At 50.7% G+C, this 15140-nt stretch overlaps 1 protein-coding gene across 1 annotated transcript in view; it reads right to left on the reverse strand.

The window, feature by feature from the left end:
- LOC119967935 (G8 domain-containing protein DDB_G0286311-like) overlaps nt 1-4955 on the reverse strand; it is a 69554-nt gene extending 64599 nt beyond the window's left edge. The window contains exon 1 of the mRNA XM_038801033.1: nt 4941-4955. The gene's annotated coding sequence lies outside the window, so the exon portion shown is untranslated. The remainder of the gene's footprint in view (nt 1-4940) is intronic.
- Nucleotides 4956-15140: the final 10185 nt, after the last annotated feature.

Raw genomic sequence — 15140 nt, forward strand, 5'->3', positions numbered from 1 at the left:
GGATAGGAAATATGCGGAGGCACCAGAGGAGGGGCTGCTGGGGGAACGGCGTAGCTTGCAGGCTAAGTTTGACCTGTTGACCACCAGAAAGGCGGAGACACAGTGGAGAAGGGCGCAGGGCGCGATTTATGAGTATGGGGAGAAGGCGAGCAGGATGTTGGCGCATCAGCTCCGCAAGCGGGATGCGGCTAGAGAAATTGGGGGAGTGAGGGAGAGGGGTGGGAACATAGTGCAGAAGGGGCCAGAAGTAAATGGGGTTTTCAGAGACTTCTATAAGGAGCTGTATCGGTCAGAGCCGCCGACGAGGGGAGGGGGGATGGAGGGCTTCTTGAACAAACTGAGGTTCCCCAAGGTCCAAGAGGAGCTGGTAGAGGGGCTGGGGGCGCAGATAGAGTTAGAGGAGCTAGTCAAGGGGATTGGGCATATGCAGTCGGGGAAGGCGCCGGGGCCAGACGGGTTCCCGGTGGAATTTTACAAAAAATATGCGGATCTGGTGGGCCCTGTGCTGGTGCGAGTCTTCAACGAGGCATGGGAGGGGGGAGCTCGGCCCCCGACAATGTCGCAGGCACTGATCTCTCTGATCTTGAAGCGGGACAAGGACCCCGTGCAGTGTGGGTCATATAGGCCTATCTCGCTCCTGAATGTGGACGCCAAGCTGCTGGCAAAGATCCTGGCTACCAGGATAGAGGATTGTGTGCCAGGGGTGATACACGAGGACCAGACGGGTTTTGTGAAAGGGCGGCAGCTCAATACGAACGTGCGGAGACTGCTAAACGTCATCATGATGCCGGCAGTGGAGGGGGAGGCGGAGATAGTGGTGGCATTGGACGCGGAGAAAGCATTTGATAGGGTGGAGTGGAAGTACCTGTGGGAGACGCTGGAACGGTTTGGATTTGGGGAGGGATTTATTAAATGGGTGAAGCTGCTCTATTCGGCCCCGACGGCAAGTGTAGTGACGAATGGTAGGAGATCGGAGTATTTTGGGCTCCACCGGGGGACCAGACAGGGGTGCCCCTTGTCCCCCCTGCTCTTCGCACTGGCAATTGAACCGTTGGCGATGGCACTGAGGGGCTCAGGGGGGTGGAGAGGGCTGACAAGGGGCGGGGAGGAGCACCGGGTATCCCTATACGCGGACGACCTGCTGCTATACGTGGCGGACCCAGAAGGGGGAATGCCGGAGGTGATGGAACTGCTAGCAGAATTCGGGGACTTTTCGGGGTACAAGCTAAACTTGGGTAAGAGTGAGGTATTTGTGATACACCCAGGGGACCAGGAAGAGGGAATCGGGAGACTCCCGTTGAAGAGAGTAGGAAAGAGTTTTAGATATTTAGGGGTGCAGGTGGCAAGGAACTGGGGGACGCTCCACAAGTTGAACTTCACTAGGCTGGTGGAACAGATGGAGGAGGAATTTAAAAGGTGGGACATGGTGCCGCTGTCGCTGGCGGGCAGAGTGCAGTCCGTTAAAATGACGGTCCTCCCGAGGTTTCTGTTCTTATTCCAGTGCTTGCCCATCTTCCTCCCTAGGGCCTTCTTCAAAAAGGTGACGAGCAGCATCATGAGCTACGTGTGGGCGCACGGCACCCCAAGGGTGAGGAGGGTCTTCTTGGAGCGGAGTAGGGAGAGTGGAGGGCTGGCATTACCCAACCTTTCGGGGTATTACTGGGCGGCTAATGTATCGATGGTGCGCAAGTGGATGATGGAAGGGGAGGGGGCAGCTTGGAAACGAATGGAGAGGGCGTCCTGTGGCAACATAAACCTGGGGGCCCTAGTAACGGCGCCATGGCCGCTCCCTCCCACGAGGTATACCACGAGCCCAGTGGTGGCGGCCACCCTCAAGATCTGGGGGCAGTGGAGGCGACACAGGGGGGAAGTGGGAGGTCTGATGGAGGCACCGTTAAGAGGGAACCATAGATTCATCCCGGGGAATATGGACGGGGGATTCCAGAGCTGGTACAGGGTGGGCATCAGGCAGCTGAAGGATCTGTTTGTAGATGGGAGGTTTGCGAGCCTGAGAGAGCTGGAGGAGAAATTCGGGCTCCCCCCGGGAAACGTGTTTCGACATCTGCAGGTGAAGGCATTTGCTAGACGCCAGGTGGAAGGGTTCCCCTTGCTCCCCAGTAGGGGGGCGAGCGATAGGGTGCTCTCGGGGGTCTGGGTCAGAGGGGGGAGGATATCGGACATATACAAAGTAATGCAGGAGGCTGAGGAGGCATCAGTAGAGGAGCTGAAAGCCAAGTGGGAGGGGGAGCTGGGAGAGCAGATAGAGGATGGGACATGGGCTGATGCCCTGGAGAGGGTTAATTCTTCCTCCTCGTGTGCGAGGCTTAGCCTCATTCAATTTAAGGTGCTACATAGAGCCCATATGACGGGGACAAGGATGAGTCGGTTCTTTGGGGGTGAGGACAGGTGTGTCAGGTGTTCGGGAAGTCCAGCGAACCATGTCCATATGTTTTGGGCATGTCCGGCACTGGAGGAGTTCTGGAAGGGGGTGGCAAGGACGGTGTCGAGGGTGGTGGGATCCAGGGTCAAACCAGGATGGGGACTAGCGATTTTTGGGGTTGGGGTGGAGCCGGGGGTACAGGAGGCGAGAGAGGCCGGAGTACTGGCCTTTGCATCCCTAGTTGCGCGAAGAAGGATACTGATACAGTGGAAGGACGCGAGGCCTCCAAGCGTGGAAACTTGGATTAATGACATGGCAAGCTTTATCCAGTTGGAAAGGGTCAAATTCGCCCTGAGAGGGTCGGTACAAGGGTTCTTCAGGCGGGTGGCAGCCTTTCCTCGACTTTTTGGATCAAAGATAGGGTGCAGAGGTCGCAGCAGCAGCAACCCGGGGGGGGGGGGGGGGGGGGGGGTGGCAACAACGGGTGTGGTGGGCTATTTAAGGTTGTAATGCGGACAAATTTGTTCGCAGTTCATGTTTGATGTTAATTGTTGCTTTGTTTGTTTTTGGGGGGGGAGGGGGAGGGGCAGCGCGCGCGGGGGGGTCGGGCGGGGGGGGGATATTTGTTAAGAGGGAATATTTTGTAATAGTCTATGGTTAGGGGGGGTAAATATTTTCATGTAAAAAAATCTCTTCAATAAAAATTATTTTTAAAAAAACATTGCAGTTAGTTTCACAGCTGGTGGGAGTCTCTTTAATTGGGGCATCTCCGGTAGGGGTTTCTGTAATTGGGGGGAGGGGGGAGGGGAGGGGGGGGGGCTTTGGTGGGGGTCTCTCCAATTAGGGGCTCTGGTGTGGTTTCTCTAATTAGGGAAGCTCTCTGGGGGGGGGGGGGGGGAGTGAGTTGTGGGGATGGGGGTCAGGTCACCCCCGTACTGCGAGGGGTGACCTAGCAAATCCTGGGGTGGGGGTGCCGATTTGCATTGCGGGGGGTGGGGGAGGGGGGTCCAGCCACTGTACCACTCTACAGGACCACCTGCTCAAAATGGCGGCCCAATAATCCCTCGACAAGCATAAATGTTCATGGTTTAAACCCAACTGACTCTTTTCTCTTTCCAGAAATTTACAGGAGCTGCTTCTTCTGCCTGAGCCAGAGGGTGTATTACACAAGTGAGTATCAAAGCAGTGACTTTTTGGAATTCTTTCTAGCTTCCAGGCAGGGGGTCTATTTTATGAAGGGGGCTTTCAGGAAGAAGTCTCTCTTATGAGGAGTCTTCAAGGAAGGGGTCTCTTTTATGAGGTGGGGTTCCAGGAAGGGGTCTCTCGTATGAGGGGGCTTCCAGGCAGTGATGCCTCTTATAGGGGGGTCTCTCTAATTGATAGGTCTCTGGTGGGAATCTCTGGCGGGGATGGGGTAGACAGAACTTGCATTGTTTTGGAGGAGGGGAGGAGGGTACCCTTCCAATGGAGTGTGGGGGCAACTCCCTTCGAGCTACACCTTGGCCCACACCGAGGTCCACCACAGCAGTGCCACATTTGTCAAGACCTGCACCAATTTTTGCCCACGTGATTCTTGGCACAGAGGACTGGAGAATCATGTGAGCTTGGAGAATATAGGGCTGGATTCTCCGTTTGGGAGACTAAGTCCCCATGCCAGGAAAGCTGCCGCAAAACAACTACCGATTTCCTGCTCCGGGGGGGGCTAGCAAGGAGGCAGCATAGAGCACCTGGCTCTAGCTGCGATAGGGCCCAGAGCATTCCCTGTTGTGCTTCATGGCGGACGCAGCCCGCGGGCCTGGACCTCAAAAATAGTCCAGCCCTTCGACCACTCGCACGTCCTATTCTGCCCCCCCACCCCCCACTGCAGTGCCCCCCCCCCCCCCCCCCCCGCACCGAATGAAGCCCCCCTGCCCGTAGAGGCGCTGAACTGAATCCGCAGCCACGATGCAGAGTTGGCGAAGAGTGAGACCACAGGTATCCCACGCCACCGGGAACTCGGCTGGTCAGGGACGGAACATCACGGGGCGGGCCTCAGGCATAGATTTTTTAAAATAAATTTAGTGTACCCAATTCATTTTTTCCAATTTAGGGGCAATTTAGTGAGGCCAATCCACCTACCCTGAGGCCACGAATAAGGCGTGTCGCGTACCCCTAGAGTATGCCGCTTTGCAAGGGGCAGAGCATCGCGAAGGCGGAGCCGCCCCCGATTTGGGCGTTATCAGGATTCTCCGCCCCTTTGCCGAACGTGATTTCGGCGTCAGGGATCGGAGAATCCAGCCCCATACAGTGCCTGGCCTCTTAATAGGATACAAATTGGTCTTAATGACCTTTTTGCATCCTCCCACTGGCACAGGACGCAGATCTCAATCCCAACTCCAGCGGCGGAACGGAGCATCGTTTTATGCCCAATGTTCGATTCTCCGCTGTATCCGGAATTCCGTTATCAGCAGCGGGCAGCGGAGAATGCAGCTCCTCTTTTATTGTGCTGAACACTGAGTGCCCAGCCCATCCTTTGCTGTGAACCTGGAATGATACAAAGTCTGCAGAAAACATAGAGTACCTTTCCAGGGAAAACCATCTCAGGCCTGGAGGGAAGAAATATCAAAATTAAAACAAACTCCTAAAGACCCTAACCCAAAATCATCCCAGTGCATCAAAGATCTGTATCCTTCTATTATTATCAATATTTTCTTTCCTCCACCCTTTCCCCTCTGTGTTTTTGGCTGTGTATGTGTGTGTAGACCGTGGTGGTAGTTAGGAAGGGCTGGTTACATAGTCAATTACATTCCGTTCAATTATAGTACTGCACATAATGAAAGGTTACTTATGTTAAAGTTACAAACCTGGTGATTGCAATTCATTTGGATCAGCCAAGGAATTAAATAAAACCAAATTTTACCTGTGTTGCAACTCCAGTCAAGTGGGGCTAGAACTGGCGATGCACTAACCAGGGTGGTGTGACACATGAAAGATATGTGGGGCTGGTTTCTCCGCAGCCCTGCGCCGAAATCGCGGCCGGCGCTGGGGTGGAGAATCCAGTTTCATGCCTTAATCAGGCCCGGCACCGGTCCGGCGATTCTCTTGGCACCGAGTATGACACGCGACCAGGGCCCCATTGCCAGAGACCCGCCCAGCAATCCTCCATTCCCAAACAGCCGAGTTCCCGGCAGCATGGAACTAACCACCTATTGCCATTCAGGATGCTGGCATTGCGGCTGCGGACTCAGTCCCTGGTAGGTGGCAGGCGAATTGGAAACTAGGGGGGTCTTGTGGGCAGCCGGTGATTAAATGTGCGGGGTTACATGCTCAGGCACATGGCCGATCGGGATTTTTGTCCGTGGTCTGAGTCCGCCATGGAGCACGGTGCAGCCGCTGGAGGTCACCGTCTAGCGCATGTGCGGCCTCTGACCCGGAAGTGTGGGGCCCATATCTGCAGCAAAAGCTGCGAGATTCACTCCGGGTCCTTGCTAGCCCCCTGCAGGGCTTGAATCCGTCTAACTTTTTCAAAGGAATTTTGGGAGTAAAACTCCACCTTTTTATGCCGGCGTGGGAATGTAGTCTCATTTCGGGAGAATCCAGCCTGTGGTTTCTTGCAGAGCTGATTGATCATTCTTGTCAAGACTTTGGCTGGTACCCAGAGGTTCCTGGCAGTATATGAATGCAGTTTGATGGTTATCTTAACTCACCTGTAAATCACCTCACAGAAAAAAGCAGGACTCTTTGCTCAAACCCAGCCTCAACATCTCTTCCGCTTGTTGAGCTCCAGATTAAATTGTTTCAGCGTAGAATGACCAGCAGGTAGAGTGCTGAGCATTCCTTTTCTGAACATTCCATCATCTGGTCACAAGTCACAACCGATGTTGCAGCAACTCTCCTGCTCATTTCTGCTCACATCAAAAAACAGTGCCAGTGCAACAAATCTTCAACTTCAATGGAATACTCTTTCTTGCCATCCAATGTGTACATGCTGGTGCATGGGCCAGATGGCTCCACCGCAAAGATTGAAGGCTCAGTAAAATAGATGAATGTGTGCAAGTGCACCGTTCAGGCAAGGCAAGTGATTATGTTACCTAACCTGGAAGTGGGCTGGATTCTCCGCCGGCAGGATGCTCTGTTTTGCCGGCAGCCCAGGGGGTTTCCCAACAGCACGGGGCAGCCCCACAATGGGAAACCCCGGGCTGGATTCTCCGCACCCCGACACGCAATCGTAGCCGGCGCGAGGCGGAGAATCCATTTTCTTGCCAGGAATCGGGACTGGCAGCAGTTCCCGATTCTGCGGGCCCCGAAAAGTGGCACACTCCTGGGATCTACCTGGGGCCATTCTCCACCCCCGACCAAAGTCCCAATTGCGTGGATCTAATGTGGTCCAGCCGGTCGAGATACTCGCTTGGCTGCTGCGTACTCAGTCCACGGCCGCCCTGGTTGGGGACGGGCCGATCGGAGGGCAGGGGAAGCCTTATCGGCGGCCGGGAAATGTTTGTGCAGGCGGACAGGTTGGACGCACGGCCGATCGCTGGTTTATTGTTAGGGTCCAGCGGCCGCTGGACTGGAGGCCGCCACCGTGCACACGTGCGGCCTCCGACCTAGAATTGCAGGCGCCCGTATCTGCAGCAAAAGCTGCTAGATCTACGCCAGGTCCCTGCTAGCCCCCTGCAGGGCTAGGAATTTGTGGCCATTTCATGCCAGAAACACAGTTTTGACGCCGGCGTGGAGACATAGCCCCAAGAACGGAGAATTCAGTCCCCCAGTGACTGGCCGGCATAACGGAGCATCATGCCGGCGGGGTGAAACTGAAATGTGGCGCGGCAGGGCGGAGAACCCAGCCCAGGGATTCATGACAATATATTGCAGGAGGTGGCAATAATAAATTAATATGACAGGCTCCCGAAAGCCCCAAAATTGCATTCAGGCATTTCAGGAAGCTGGGACAGATCCTGAGCCTTAATCAAAAATACATGAAACCGTCATGATGATTGACAACCTTCATAGCTGATTGCTTAAAATCAAAAATGCAGAACAGCAGTTGAAGAATATCTGCATAACCTTGTGATTCCTTCTCTAAAGTAATGCTGGATTGCTCCACTGTACAACAGCAAGACACCTACTTGTTGTATTTAAAGGACAGTCACCAGAAACAGCTTCTGATGTCTCCTCCAACAGAAGCAAAATACAGCAATTAGTGCAAGATTGAATCATTAATAGATGGAAGAGACTGTGAAAGCCTGGACTGGCAAGGAGGACAAATAGCCAATATCTGAAAGAATATAAAAGGTGTACGGGATGAATTCCAAAACAGAATTCCACCAGTACAAGTCAGATTAGATCAGAGTGTGTTATAAGACTATAAGACCATAAGCCAAAGGAGCAGAATTCGGCCACTCGGCCCATCGAGTCTTCTCCGCCATTCAATCATGGCTGATACTTTTCTCATCTACTGCCTTCTCTCCATAACCCCTGATCCCCTTATTGATCAAAAACCTATCTATCTCTGTTTTTTTTAAAAATTTAATTATAAATTTAGGAGTACCAAATTCATTTTTTCCAATTAAGGGGCAATTTAGCGTGGCCAATCCACCTACCCTGCACATCTTTGGGTTGCGGAGGCAAAACCCATTCAAGCACGGGGAGAATGTGCAAACTCCACACGGACAGTGACCCAGAGCCGGGATCGAACCTGGGACCTCGGCGCCGTGAGGCTACAGGGCAAACCCACTGTGCCACCATGCTGCCCTATCTCCCTGTTTTAAAGACACTCAGTGATTTGGCCTCCACAGCCTTCGGCGGCAAAGTGTTTCACAGATTCACCACCCTCTGGCTGAAGAAGTTCTTCCTCACCTCTGTTTTAAAGGATCGTCCCTTTAGTCTGAGATTGTGTCCTCTGCTTCTAGTTTTTCCTCCAGCTGGCTTACTCACTCTTCCAACTAGTTCCATCGGGCAGGAGATAAAGAAATCTGGGAGCACGCACGAACAGACTCAAAAACAGCTTCTTCCCCACTGTCACCAGACTCCTAAATGACCCCCTTATGGACTGACCTCATTAACACTACACCCTGTATGCTTCATCTGATGCCAGTGCTTATGTAGTTACATCGTATATGTTGTGTTGCCCAATTATGTATTTTCTTTAATTCCCTTTTCTTCCCATCTACTTAATGATCTGTTGAGCTGCTCGCAGAAAAATACTTTTCACTGTACCTTGGTACACGTGACAATAAACAAATCCAATCCAATCCAAGTGGAAACATTCTCTCCACGGCCACTCTATCCAGGCCTCGCAGTATCCTGTAAGTTTCAGTAATCCCTCCTCATCCTTCTAAACTCTTAACGAGTACAGACCTAGAGTCCTCAACCGTTCCTCATACAACGAGCTCTTCATGCCAGGGATCATTCTTATGAACCTCCTCTGAACCCTTTCCAAGGTCAGCACATCCTTCCTTAGATACGGGGCCCAAACTGCTCACAATACTCCAAGCGGGGTCTGACCAGAGCCCGATGTAGCCTCAGAAGTACATCTCTGGTCTTGTATTCTAGCCCTCTCGACATGAATGCTAACATTGCATTTGCCTTCCTAATTGCAGACTGAACCTACACGTTAACCTTAAGAGAATCATGAACAAGGACTCCCAAGTCCCTTTGTGCTTCTGATTTCCGAAGCATCTTTCTATTTAGAAAATAGTCTATGCCTCCATTTCTCCTTCCAAAGTGCATAACCTCACACTTTTCCACATTGTATTCCATCTACCACTTCTTTACCCTCTCTCCTAGCCTGTCCAAGTCCTTCTGAAGCCTGCCTGTTTCCTCAATACTACCTACCCCTCTACAGACCTTTGTATCATCTGCAAACTTAGAACAGTGCCTTCAGTTCCTTCTTCCAGATCATTATTCTATATTGTGAAAAGTTGTGGTCCCAGCACCGACCCCTGAGGCACACCACTAGTCATCGGCTGCCATCCTGAAAAAGATCCCTTTACCCCCACTCTCTGCCTTCCGCCAGTCAGCCAATCTTCTATCCATGCCAGGATCTTACCCTGAACACCATGTGCTCTTAACGTATTTAACAGTCTCCTATGCGGCACCTATGTGTTACAGAACTAATGTGAGGACTGTAGACAAAGGTTACATTGAATAATTCTGTATTGCACACGGTTTGTTGTCAAATCACAACCAACCAGGAAATGGCCTAATGAAAATCCCTTAGTCGCCACATTATGGCACCTGTTCGGGTACACAAAGGGAGAATTCAGAATGTCCAATTCACCTAACAAACCTGTCTTTCAGGACTTGTGGGAGGAAACCGAAGCACCTGCAGGAAACACACGCAGACACGGGGAGAATGTGCAAACTCCACACAGATATTGGCCCAAGCCAGGAATCAACCCGGGCGCTGTGAAGCAACAGTGCTAACCACTGTGCTACCGTGCCTCCCAAAATTGATAGTAATATCTGAAAAATTTTGAATAGAGTGACTGATTATTTTGCCTTGAATCCTAAATTCCTGTTACATTTTGACTTACATTTATTTTAATATGCCAACATAATCTATTCCAATTTAAAAGTGTATGACTTTCTTATCTAGTCAGATCTAGCCCATATTCACAAGCAAGGAATCTGTCCTTAACTAGAGAGGCAACACTTATTTTCCAGAACAGACCAATAGTTTTTGGCACTGTTGTCTTTCAAGTGTGAGGGTAAGGAACATTTCAAAATGATGAGAAAAGATAATGGAACAGAAGAACGAGCAGCCAGTCATCAAGTGAGCTGACCGTAGAGGAAAGAAAGGGCTTCATAGGGAGTTTAGGAAACTGATTTGAGGGATGGGAAGATCTGAATTATTCCCCCAGCCACATGCCAGAAAGTTAGAAAGATTAACATATGGTTAAAGGGGTGGTGTTCAGAGAGTGCTTATATTTTATGTGGAATTGGTGCCACTTTTTTTGGAGTATCAGAGCTGTCATAATATACACCAGTATACCATGGTGCAGACACACATTGATGAACATACACTAGGATCAATCAACATGCACAAACACCGCAGCCAATCACCAGTTAGAACACATGCACTATAAAGGCAGAGGGCATCACTTTTCCCGTTCACTCTGGATGCTGCCTCTCAGAAGCACAAGAGCTCATCAAGTACAGTACAGACTCACACCATGTGCTGAGAGATTCAACTGGTTCGGACAGGCACAGGTCTCTAGTTAAACTAGCATCATGTAAACCCACAGTTATAGTATGCCTATTATTTTATAAGAGTTAATAAAATAGTGTTGAACCTTCTTCAGTGTTGGTGGCATATGTCTGCTTCACAAGTCCACAGTGCCCAACACTTCAGGAGCAAAGACCTATATTTGACCGTGAAGGAAGCTAATAAAAGGGAGACACTATAAAATAAAGGGAGAAACTCTGAAAGAGGTGCAGGAACAGATTGACCTCGGTGTATGTGTACATAAGTCATTGAAGATGACAGGGCATGTTGCAAGAGTAGTTAATAAAGCATATCGTATTCTTGGCTTTATTAATAGCAGCACTGAGTACAAAAGTAAGGAGGGTCATGTTGAACTTGTATAAAACCTAGTTAGGCCGCACCTGGAGGACTGCGTCCAGTTCTGAGTGCCGTACTCGAGGATGGATGTCAAAGTACTGGAAAGGATATAGTGAAGGTTCACAAGAATAATTCCAGGGATATAAACATACGTAGCTATAAGGATGGGAGTATTTTCCTTGAAAAAAAGACGGCTGTGAAAAGACGTGATAGCAATATTCAAGAATCCTAGGGGTGTGAACAGGGTAAATATTGAGAAACGGATCAAAAACAGCTTCTTCCCCGCTGTTACCAGACTCTAAATGACCCTCTTATGGACTGATCTGATCTCTTCACATATCTTGTTTACTGAGTAGCACTGAACTCCTGTACATCGCCGAGAGAGGGCCCAGAGTGGCGGAGGGGTGCCAGACGTCAGAATCCTCACCGCCTTCGCATAGCGTGCCCTGGAGATGACTGGTATGGCCAAGGATAGGGCGGTCACCAATGCGGAGGCTGGCGGACGTCGCAGAGGTGAGGAACCATTGGGCTCCATCCGGAGGACCTGTCAAACGTGAGACGTTATTGCCATACTGACTGACCCATCCATCCCACTCAGCACATTTTCATTCTCCCCCAAGTCCTTCAGCTGACAGTGCTGGCCCATCCCGGGTTGCCCGCTCTCCAGTGTCTCAGGAGACCACCTTGCAGGAGAGCTCCGAGGATGCCACCGCAATAGTCTCATCACAGCTGTCATCCCCGCACACCTGGCCTCAGCAGCCCCCCTCAGTGGATTCCACACCCTGCACCCGCTTATAACATCACCTGGACCGGGCGCTGAACCCCTTCCCATGGCACTCACCCACCCTCCTTCCACCGGGTGGTCAGCTATCATGACATCCACCCTTCACCAAATTAAAAACATACCATTTTTTTGTTTATTTTTATCTTTCATCATCTATCTTATGTCATTGTCCCACATGACAACATTCCAAATAATGATGTGTATTCTCAAAATATATCAGTAACATTTAAGTCAAGCCTCCTTTACAACATTCTAAATTTGAATATAACATTTGCATGTCATTCAAATTATCCTTTTCATCAAGTACGATGTTTACACGTTAGTTACATTTTCCTTTATCACTTTTGGTTTGGTGTATGTAGAGCTTAGACTCCATCTCTTACAAAACTATAGTGGGTCCAAGACTAACATTTTAAACTTAAATAAGGGCAACAATGACTGCCTTAAAGTTGAGCTAGCTGAAGTGAAGGCTATGGGCAGGGCCGGTTTTAAGCCTATTTGACCAATTTTATAAAATTGGGCCCCGCACCTTAAGGGGCCCCCGCACCAGCGGCGACAGAGTTACCGTTTGAAGCCTTTTCTGTATTCTAACAGTCGCATCAGGTGAAAGACGTTTTTCAAAACTAAAACTGATTAAAAAAATAAAACTTTCATATTGTCTTTCAAAATTTTAGTATATCAAGCATTTAATGTTTTTTTTTGGTTAAAGACGAGCATACTACACGAAATATAAACATACATAAATTTTTACTTTTGTAGAGTAGGGGCCCCGCCATCACTTTTCTAATTGGGCCCGCAATTCCTAGCACCGGCCCTGGCTATGGGATAAATCAATAGGGCAGCAGTGGCTTTTAAGGAGATATTTCAAAATATACAAAATAATATTCTTACTATGAAGAAAAATTCTAAGGAGAGGACTCACTAACTATGGTTTAGTAAAGAACTAAGGAAAGCATCAAACACAAGGGAAAAGCACATCATTTCACAAAGATGAGTGGCAGGTCAGGTGATTGGTCAGACTATAAAGAGCAGCAGGAATGGACTAAAAGATTATTCTGGAGAAGGAAATGAAAATACGAGAGGAAGCTGGCTAGAAATGTCGGGCGCAATTTAACCAAAACATTTCAAAGTGTCATTTTGGGCGAGTTTGGCAGGGTGTTTCCCATCGATTGTTTGGGTGAGATCCACACCGCTACTTGCCCACACTTCGGATGGGATTCTCCAACCCGGCACGCCAGGATCGCATTCCCGATGGGACAGAGAATCGGGCGTTGGGACTGTGGTGAACGTAATATATATATATGTGGCGCTAACAATTATACTCAAAGCCGAGAGACTAGTACAATAGAGGCTTTATTGCTGTACGATGTTGTCCCTCCATCTGCAACAGTAGACTAAGGGTCTGAGCAGCTCTCATACATTTATACATAAGCTCCCTGTGGGCGGAGCTAGCCGGCAGGGGCTTACCGGAGGAACCTGTATTACAGGTACAGGCATACATCCCCCTACTGCAGTACACATAACTACAGTGGTTATCTCACCACTATATATATATATGATAATTCACACTGTCTTTGTAAGCACAGTAGCGCTATCCTACCACTAGGGGGAGTAGCTCTGGGAGTACTCAGGAACTTGTACTGGGCTCCACCCTTGGCTCCGCCCACAACTCCTCCCCCTAGTGCTGCTGTATAAATACCCTTGTCCACAGTCAGCCTGAGTTCACTACGAGTTCATCAACGGGTAACAGGCTGGCTCTGAAGTAAGTCGATTAAAGCCTAGATTCATATTGGAAACACGTGTCTGGTGAATTGATGGTTCCATCAATTTAATCGACTTAAAAACAGTAAAGATCGATTATGGAATCGGCCCTCAAGCCTGGACGCCTGGAACTCGACCCGCAGGATGCAAAGAAATCTTCTCCCACTGGATGCGGTGCTTCAAGGCCTACCTGGCAGAAGCGAGCACAGCCGAAACGACAGAGGATCAGAAGCTAAGTCTACTGCACGCGAGGGTGAGCCACAGAATCTCTACGCAACTAAACTCGGCCAGTTCATATACTGCGGCGCGAGCAGTTCTCGATAAAATTTATGTAAGGCCTATTAATGAAGTTTACACTCGCCATGTGTTCACGACTCGCCACCAGCGGCCTACAGAATCACTCGCCGAATTTCTAAGGGAACTCAATAATTTGTCCAATGACTGTAATTATCAAGCGGTTACCGCGGCTGAACACAGGGAACTTGCCGTACGCGATGTTTTTGTATCGGGCCTCAGGTCTAACTATGTGCGCCAATGACTGCTGGAAAAGAGGGCCCAGGACTTAGAAACGACTGCGGAAGTTGCTACCACAATGGAGGTCTCCTTCCGCTGCCTTAACTCATTCCCCGCAGACCCCGCGACCCAATCATGGGGCCCCGACCAGCGACTCCCCCAGGCCTGTGCTACGCGGCCGCCCGGCCACCATGCTGCACCAGTCAGCCACTATGCTGCTCCAGCCTGCCATTTCTGCGGCCAGAACCAGCACTCGCGGCAGCACTGCCCGGCCCGCAACGCGACCTGCAGCAGCTGCGGGCGAAAAGGCCATTACGCAAGAGTGTGCCTCGCTAAAAGGGCCCTGGCTTCCAGCTCCTCAGCTACTCGAAGTAATCGCTCCCCTCACACGCAGGCCCGCGGGGCCCGAAACGCTGCGGCCTATGCCCTGACTCCGCCCCCTCCAGCCACGTGCGATCCTTGGGGGCCGCCATCTTGGAAATCTCCACCACGCGGCCGGCCACGTGCGGCTCATGGGGGCCGCCATCTTGGACGCCATCTTCCTCGCCGCCCACCACGTGCGATCGGCATCGCTGCGCTCGGCATCGCTGCGCTCGGACAACTCTGCGGAAGAATTCGACTATGAACTCAAGAGGGCAGTTATCACGGGGCCATTCCAGCACAGCTGATCGAGGCGCCGACTACCCGCAACTCAGCGCAGTCACCCTGGACCAATCACGACCAAAGAATCTACGAAACTCGATGACAGAGGTCCATATCAACGGGTACAGAACGCCATGCCTCTTCGACTCCGGGAGCACGGAGAGCTTCATACATCCAGACCTGGTAAGACGCTGTTCGCTCCCCGTTTTCTCCGTGCAGCAAACTATCTCACTCACTTCAGGCTCCCATTCGGTCCAGATCCAGGAACGCGCCGCCACGACACTCACAATCTGAGGCGCTAGCTACTCGAAATACAAACTCTACGTTTTGCCCGAACTCTGCGCGCCACTCTTATTGGGCCTAGACTTCCAATGTAACCTCAAGAGCCTCACCCTCAGCTTCGGAGGGCCCCTGCCCCCACTCACGATCTGCAGCCTCGCTACGAATTCCCCCCCTCCTCTCTTCGCCAATCTCACAAAGGACTGTAAACCTGTAGCCACTCGTAACAGGCGGTATAG

Source organism: Scyliorhinus canicula, chromosome 6 (assembly GCF_902713615.1).
Source record: "Scyliorhinus canicula chromosome 6, sScyCan1.1, whole genome shotgun sequence".
In the NCBI taxonomy this organism is placed as follows: Eukaryota; Metazoa; Chordata; class Chondrichthyes; order Carcharhiniformes; family Scyliorhinidae; genus Scyliorhinus; species Scyliorhinus canicula.